Below are 8295 nucleotides of genomic sequence, written 5' to 3'. Positions count from 1 at the left end.
CTATCAGTTCCTTACACAACTGGAAATTTTTGACCTCTAAAAGAAAATTATGTCTTAAGTATTTTGCATTTTTTTCTCTTTCAGAGGTAATCAGGGAGATTGCTTTTCTTACAAATGCTTGAAGCTTGCATCAATCAATAGAATAGGTAACAATTATGAAATAGACTCTGTTTTCTTGAAGCTTATGTAGTAGGGAATAACATTTATGTCAGCCTTACTAATTAATCTCTAAAGAACGCCAATGTTATCTAAAAGCCAATTCTTTATATTCCAAGCTGGGATTTTAAAAAATATTATTTTTATTGATTTCAGAGAAGAAGGGAGAGGGAGAGAAAGATAGAAACATCAATGATGAGAGAGAATCATTGATCAGCTGCCTCCTGCATGCCCCCCTCTGGGGATCAAGCCCACAACCTGGGCATGTGCCCTGACCAGGAATCAAACTGTAGCCTCCTGGTTTAGAGGTCAATGCTCAACCACTGAGCAATGCCAGCCAGGCAAGCTGGGATTTTTTTTTTAACTGAATATTTTTATTTCAGTTGAGATGAAATATCACAGCAAACATTTTTTTTTGAGCCATTTCTACTTGTAAGCATTTTTAATTAGCGATCTGTCTTGAACAAAGGTTATATTTGCAATCTGCATCGAAAAGCAGAGTTTTCCTAGTACGAAAGGCATTGATATACAGTAGCATATTTACACTGTGGAGGAGACTACACCAATTATATTGATTATAAAGGTCACTTAGATGGCTCCCTCGTCAGTTCGGGAAGCATACGATTTCCTAGCACCATTCTGTCTTACATGCTTCTGCTAGTCTCTGAAGTGTATCTAACTTATTTTATTTAAAATACAGCAGTATATTGAGAATGGCTTTGAACATAGAGAATGTGCATTTTTGAATGCACATTGAGATATATGATTAGAACTTCATTAAAGATTCATGGATGTTAATTATTAATGTCAGTTCAAAATAAATTAATATTCCTTGACAATACAGTTATTCATGTTTAATTTTTTATTTTTTTATTGAACTTTATAATTTACTATATGCAGTCAATTGCTTAAGCAAGCTGAAGAAATAAATACCTTGGCTATATAATATATAGTGCAATTAAATGGATTTTAATAAAACCTTATCTCTTGATTATTTCAAGTTTAGGGTGGTACATAGCATTCAATATATCAACATGCACCAAAGATATTACAAAGGGTTTAGCAGCATCAAACGTTAAATTGTAATTTTCCCCCTAACAAGTGCCTAACTTTTACAGTACATTACCTCATTTTATGGAAACTGATGAAATTAAGTGAGTGCTATCTATTTCCATTAAGTGAGATAATGTGCCTTAAAATAATACTGTCAAATAGTTTTTCATAGTGTGATTTTTTTTTTTGCAATCCCCTCTTAAGACTTTAAATGGGATTTGTTCCCTTCTAATTTTATCCTTTTCAATTGGAAAACAGTAGCTTTTCCCCACCCTGTGTTTCTAATGGAGCCTGAAATTAACATAGTGCTTTTGTTATAATTTACTTTTTATTATTGTGGGGCTGAAAATTGGAAAATGTTCATAGAGTTTTTAGAAAACATTGCTTAGTGTTAAAGTATATCAGCCAAAGGAGACCATTTTTTATAATGCCAAACACTGTGACCGATTGTGACTTTGAGTGTATCAAATTATTTTATTTATTTATTTATTTATTTAATTTTATTTTATTTTCATTTTTTTTATTAAGGTAGTATATGTGTACATATCTTACCATTGCCCCCCCCCCAACCCCACTCCCTTATATGCCCTCACCCCCCATTATTTTAATTGATTTCTTCAGAAATGAATGTAAGCCAGAAAGCCAAGAGTGGGTTGGTCACTTCAATCTGTGAGTGAATCCCTCTTCACTAAAGAAGAGCATGGGCTTCCTTCAGTTAAAAGGGAAATGGTCCATCCTCATTCCTCTATTCTGCCTAAGTCTGACAGAGTATGAGCATTAACCTTCTGAAGTTAGTATTCTACATTGGCTCGTTGAAGCTGCTGTTCACAGGATTTTGATTCATGTGTACTTAGTCTCTACAGAAGAAAGGAGACCAGAGTTACTGAGTCTCCCTTTGACACTGAATCTACTCCCCCTTCATTTTCTTTCTCCTGTACAGAAACCTTTAATTCCTCCATCTCTTCAACTGGCTGGAGAGTGAAATAGAACTCACTCTAGTATGAGGATTCTGGTTTATTCTTGATAACGTATTATTATGTTTTAACATTTAAAACTCATTGGATAGAAAGTAAAAGTTACAGTGTCAAGAGGGTATTTGTTCTGAGTTCTATTATGAAATGTATTGAGGCCTCTAATTTTAGCCAAAAGATGATGATGATGATGATGATGTTGATTGATGATGATGATGATGATTATTACTAGAGGGCCGGTGCACAAAATGCATGCACTCGGGGGAGGGGTGTGTCCCCTCAGCTTGGCCTGTGCTCTTTTGCAGTCTGGGAACCCTTGGGGGATTTCTGACTGACAGTTTAGGCCCACGCCCCATGGGAAGTGGGCCTAAGCCATTAATTGGACATCCTTAGCACTGCCCTGGAGGCGGAGAGGCTCCTGCCACCGCTGCTGAACTCACCAGCCATGAGCCCGGCTTCTGGCTGACTGGTGTTCCCCCTGTGGGAGTACTGACTACCAGGGGGTAGCTCCTGCATTGAGTGTCTGCCCCCTGGTGGTCAGTGTGCATCATAGCAACCAGTCGTTCTGCCGTTTGGTTGATTTGCATATTAGCCTTTTATTAAATAGAACTAGAGGCCCAGTGTATGAATTCATGCACGGGTGGGATATTGCCAGCCTGCCCCAATTGGGACTGATTAGGGCCAGGCCAGTGGGGGTTGGGAGGTATGGGAGGTCATCTGTCATGGCTCCCGGGGGGCCGATTGGGGGCGGGGATTGCAAGGGGAAGGGGCCACAGAAGGTTGGGGGAGCAATCAGGACCCCGATTGGGCTGGTTGGCTGCCGCAGTGCACGTCATAGCAACCAGTCATTCCGGTCGCTTGGATTTTATATATATAGATTATTTTTTATGTGCCTCAGGCATGAAACAGCTCTGGCCACCTACACAGGCATCAAGCTAGGATGAACTAAGGACTGTATATCTGCTTTGCCCCTGATTTATATAAGAGCAACACCACCAATCAGGTGACTCCTTGCCCATTGCCAGGGGGTTTAGCCAAAGATTATTAAGTGTAGTTTTACTCAATCTCAGGAAGTAGCCTTGGCCCTGGATATACATTAAAATCACCTGAAACTTTAGTAAATACTTATGCCTATATCCCACTGACTGAAAGTCCAGCATAATTGATCTGGGTTAGGGTGAGCCATGGCCTACCTTATATTCAGGTATTGTCACTTTCATACAGAAGGTTTTGAGAACCTGTCATAAAATATTAATAGACTTTCTTAGTACCTAAGGGAACCTCACTGAATACTTGGCTGATGTCTGTGGATCTTGGTCCTATAATCTTGCCCACTTGGGAAAAATCTTACCTACTATTCTGTCCTTTTTAAAGTTGGAATAGCCACACTGTCCTTGACTGGAATGGTTACAAGAGTTCTAGAGAACCATGGTTAGATTCATGTGACTTTGGGGGACTTATCAGTGGTCCATTTGGAACTGGTCAACAACAGTTTGCACACTTACAACATTCCCAGCAAGGCTGAGAACATGACTTTTGTCTTTTTAATTTATTTTGAACATTTACCTAAAGAGGACCTCTATCTAAGGCATTTTGTACACGTTGTTAGAATCAGTACACAATATCCTTTAAAACATTAAATAAGGTCCCTTGTTCAAGTAAATTTTGCTTAATGGTTTTAACAGTTGTCCATTCATTACTGACATGGTATATGAATACAAGGAGGTGATGATCAATGAGGTAATTACTGTGAAGGTGGAATTTCAAAGTTAAAGTAGATGTCTTGGCAAGACCCAAACTGCAGTTAATTATTCCTACCCTCCTCAATATGCTAAGTAAGTGAAAGATTCTCCAAGTATTCTTGTGTTTTTTTTTAATCTTTATTGTTCAGATTATTACAGATGTTCCTCTTTTTTCCCCCCATAGCTCCCCTTTACCCGGTTCTCACCCCCCCCCAGGCCCTCGCCCCCCCCCCACTATCCTTGTCCATAGGTGTAAGATTTTCTCCAATCTCTTCCCGCACCCCCACACCCCTTTCCCCCAAGAATTTTCAGTCTGCTCCCTTTTTATGGCCCTGATTCTATTATATTCACCAGTTTATTCTGCTCATTAGATTTTTTTATTCATTTGATTTTTAGAATCACTTGTTGATAGATATGTATTTGTTGTCACTTTGTTGTTCAAAATTTTAATCTTTACCTTTTTCTTCTTCTTCCTCTTCTTAAAGAATACCCTTCAGCATTTCATATAATACTGGTTTGATAGTGATGAACTCCTTTAGCTTTTTCTTGTCTGTGAAGGTCTTTATCTGACCTTCAATTCTGAATGATAGCTTTGCTGGGTAGAGTAATCTTGGTTCTAGGTTCTTGCTATTCATCACTTTGAATATTTCTTGCCACTCCCTTCTGGCCTGCATAGTTTCTGTTGAGAAATCAGCTGACAGTCGTATGGGTACTCCCTTGTAGGTAACTAACTGTTTTTCTCTTGCTTTTAATATTCTTTCTTTGTCTTTTGCCCTTGGCATTTTAATTATGATTTGTCTTGGTGTAGTCCTGTTTGGATTCCTCTTGTTTGGGGTTCTCTGCGTTTCCTGGTCTTGTAAGTCTATTTCTTTCACCAGGTTAGGGGTAGTTTTCTGTCATTATTTCTTCAAATAGGTTTTTAGTATCTTGCTCTCTCTCTTCTTCTGGCACCCCCATAATTCGGATGTTGGTACGCTTGAAGTTGTCCCAGAGGCTCCTTACACTATCTTCATATTTTTGGATTCTTTTTTCTTTTTGCTCTTCTAGTTTGGGGTTTTTTGCTTCTTTGTATTTCAAATCTTTGACTTGATTCTTGCGATCCTCTAGTCTGCTGTTGGATCTCTCTGTACATTATTTTTTATTTCAGTCAGTGTATGCTTAATTTCTGACTGGTCCTTTTTTATTTTTTTGACATTCTCTCTAAGATCCTTGAAGGTCTCACTAAGTTCCTCGGGGTTTCTAGAAGATTCTTGAGTAACCTTATAACTGTGGTTTTGAACTCTATATCCAGTAGTTTGCTTTCTTCCATTTCTTTCATTTGTGACATGTTTCTTTGTCTCTGCATTTTGGCTGCTTCCCTGTGTTGATGGAGTGACTTTGTGTGGTAGGTGTCCTAAAGGGTCCAGTGGCTCAGCCTCCCCAATCACCTGAGGTGGACATTCTTGGTGCACCCCTTTGTGAGCTGTGTGCACAGTCTTGTTGTAGTTAAGCCTTGATTGCAGCTGGTATCACTGGGAGGAATTGACCTCTAGGCCAATTGGCTATGAGGACCCGCTGTGTCTACAATGGAAGAGCTGCTGTGCTGGAGACACCATTATGGGGCAGGACTTGCTTCAGTGGGGCTCTGGTGCTCACTGAGTCTGCCCCTTGAGTGTGTCGCTTATGGATGTGAAGAGTTGTAATCTGGAATGGTCTCACACTGACCACTGGGTAAAGTGGCTCTTGGATCTCCAAGGAGGTGCAAATTCAGCCACTGCCTGGGGCCACCCAGCAGGAGCTACAGAAAGATCTGCAAATTCCTCCTCTTTATATCAGGTTTGGAAATGCCCAGATGAGACCTAAGCTGTGAAGCAAGGCAGGCTGCTGCTGTCAGGCCTTGGCCCTTCTTTTGGTAACTTTGGGGCTCCCTGACACAGCTGCTGCCTGTTTGACAGGGTTTAGGCTGAGAAAGGACTGGCCATTCATATGCAAAACTGCTGTGCATAGCTTGGTTGGGTTGTAAATTGGGTGGGGCAGGGTCTCAGGGAATCACCAGGGTGGAGCAAACAGCAATGGCTGCCAGTCAGCCCTGCACCAGAGAGGTCCTGGCGCAGGAACACTGACCACTGTGAGCACCTTTGTCTGAAAGAAAGCCGTCCTCGCATTCAGGCCTGATGCCAGACAGTCCAGTTTCTCCCCGTATATGTCTGGGTCCCCAGAGTCTCGCTCAGAACTGGAGTTTAGAGCAATTGGCAGTTTGTATCTTTCTCCTGATTAAAAAAAGCAGCGCACCCAGTTGCCAGCCCATTCTGTGCGTGCCTCTCTACCTCTTACCAGTCTCAATGGGCTTTTTTCTTTACTTCTAGTTGTAGAACTTCCACTCAGCCAGCTTTCCTGTGGTTCTGGATGATAGTTGTTCTGTGTTTTAGGTGTCATTTTGATGTAGTTGTGAGAGGTAGCAAGTACAGGTGTTTACCTATGCCATCTTGGTTCTCCTCCAAGTGTCCTTGTTTTGTCTGCTAGTGTGCCTGGTCAGGGAGAGCATCTGATGGCTGATTTTAGAGCCGACAGGCCATAAGCTAGAACATGAATCTGCATATATGTCAGGCATATATGCACACTTAATGTTTTGTTCATTAGAAAAGTCCTCCTTCTCCTTTTCACCTGCCTAGCTGATAATTTCATTTTTTCCATAACTATGTCAATGACTTCACTTTCAGATAAATTTGTTAACTTGTCCCAACTACATCCTTTAATTCTAATTACTCTGGCCATTTTGGAATGTCTTCATACAGAATACTATGTAATTCAAATAAAAAGTACAACCATTTTGTGTTTCTGTTTCATTTTTACAATGCAGGAGAATGACAACATCAAATATTGGTGAGGCTATAGAGTGACTAAAACTCTCATGGAAACAAACCCTTAAAATAATTCATATGAGTAACAAGAGTCATTCTGTAATAGTTCCAAATTCCTCAAGAGAATAATGAATACATATGTGATGGTGTATTCATGCATTGGAGTGCTATGCTTCAGTGAAAATTAAAATCATATATACTCACAGCAACATGGAAACCAAATAGTATAATTTGAGACATATACAAAATTCATAATATAAAGAAAATGAAACTAATGTTTACAGACACACACTTTGGTAGTAAAACTGCATAGGAAAGTGAGATGTGGTTACCAGTATTATAAACACAGGGTGGTAATTCCTTTTTCAGGGGAATGAAGGATTTAGTGAAATAGGGTAGGCATGAGAGGGCTTGGAAGGTCTCATAATTGCATGAATATTTACTTTGCAATATATATGGAGAAGTGCATCCTGTTTGTATTTGTTCCTAGGTCCCTCTAACATATTCCCACAACACAGGGGGCTTAAAACAACAGGAGATACATCCTCATGTGGTTCTGGAAACTAGAAGTCTGAAATTCAGGTATTACCAGGGCCACCCACCCTCCTTCAAAAGTCTTTATGGGAAGATAGTTTTGAAACTCAAAAACTGAACTGGAACTCAAGGTGTTCCTTTAGGCAGGATGTCTCCCGGGTTCTTGTCCAGGTGGATTTGAAGAATGAAACCATGGACAAAAGATAGTGTAGGAAAAGGTGGAAATGTATTGAGAAACAGGAATAGACTCCCAGTGGGGAGGCTCACTAAGTCCCTCTTTCTTAGATTTATAAAGGCTGTAGTTCTTTGTGTCTTGATATCCCCTTTGATTGGTCACTATAGCAGCTTCAGAGCTCAAACCTTACGTGAGGCTCCCCTCGTCTTCTCCTTTATTGTTTTCCTATTCCCTTTGGCCTTCCTCTTCCCTCTCTGAATGAGGGGCTTCCTTCCCTTTATTCTGTAAATGTGTACCTTCTGTAGCTCCCAGCTTCCTTATTCTATGAAAATGTATACCCTCTGGCAGCTCCCCTATTCTGTGAATGTATATACCTTCTGCAGCTACCAGCCTTGCAACCCTGTGGTTTTCCCATGGACCCTTTAATTCCTAAAATTTCCTGCCTATTTTACCCCTAAAAACTCCTTTCATTTTCTTTGTCTTTCAGGTTCTGGTAACACAGGGCAATCTTGGCTCCTGGCAGTAAAACTCAAATCTCTGCCTCTGTTTCACATGGCATCCTCCCTCTGAGTCTGTCTCTTCTCTCCAGGAACACCAGCCATATTGGATCAGACCCCCTATTCAGTAGGAGGACTTCTTAATTTGATTACATTTACAAAGATCCTTTTCCCTATTAAGGCTACTTTCACAAACATTGGGAGTTAGGACTTCATTATATCTTTTTGGGGACAGGATTCAACCAATACCACTCTTTTGCTGCACTTTCCCATATATATTTTTACAATAAAAATATAAAAGTCTTATTTTATTAAGATGTATTATTT

At 40.1% G+C, this 8295-nt stretch overlaps 1 pseudogene; it reads right to left on the bottom strand.

Annotated features, from left to right (window-relative positions):
* Positions 1 to 3065: 3065 nt before the first annotated feature.
* Positions 3066 to 3210, bottom strand: LOC114230082 (small nucleolar RNA SNORA48; annotated as a pseudogene).
* Positions 3211 to 8295: the final 5085 nt, after the last annotated feature.

This window comes from Eptesicus fuscus, chromosome 12 (assembly GCF_027574615.1).
Source record: "Eptesicus fuscus isolate TK198812 chromosome 12, DD_ASM_mEF_20220401, whole genome shotgun sequence".
Classification (NCBI taxonomy): Eukaryota; Metazoa; Chordata; class Mammalia; order Chiroptera; family Vespertilionidae; genus Eptesicus; species Eptesicus fuscus.
Note: the sequence above shows the minus strand (reverse complement) of the source record. Positions and strands in the feature narration are given on the sequence as shown.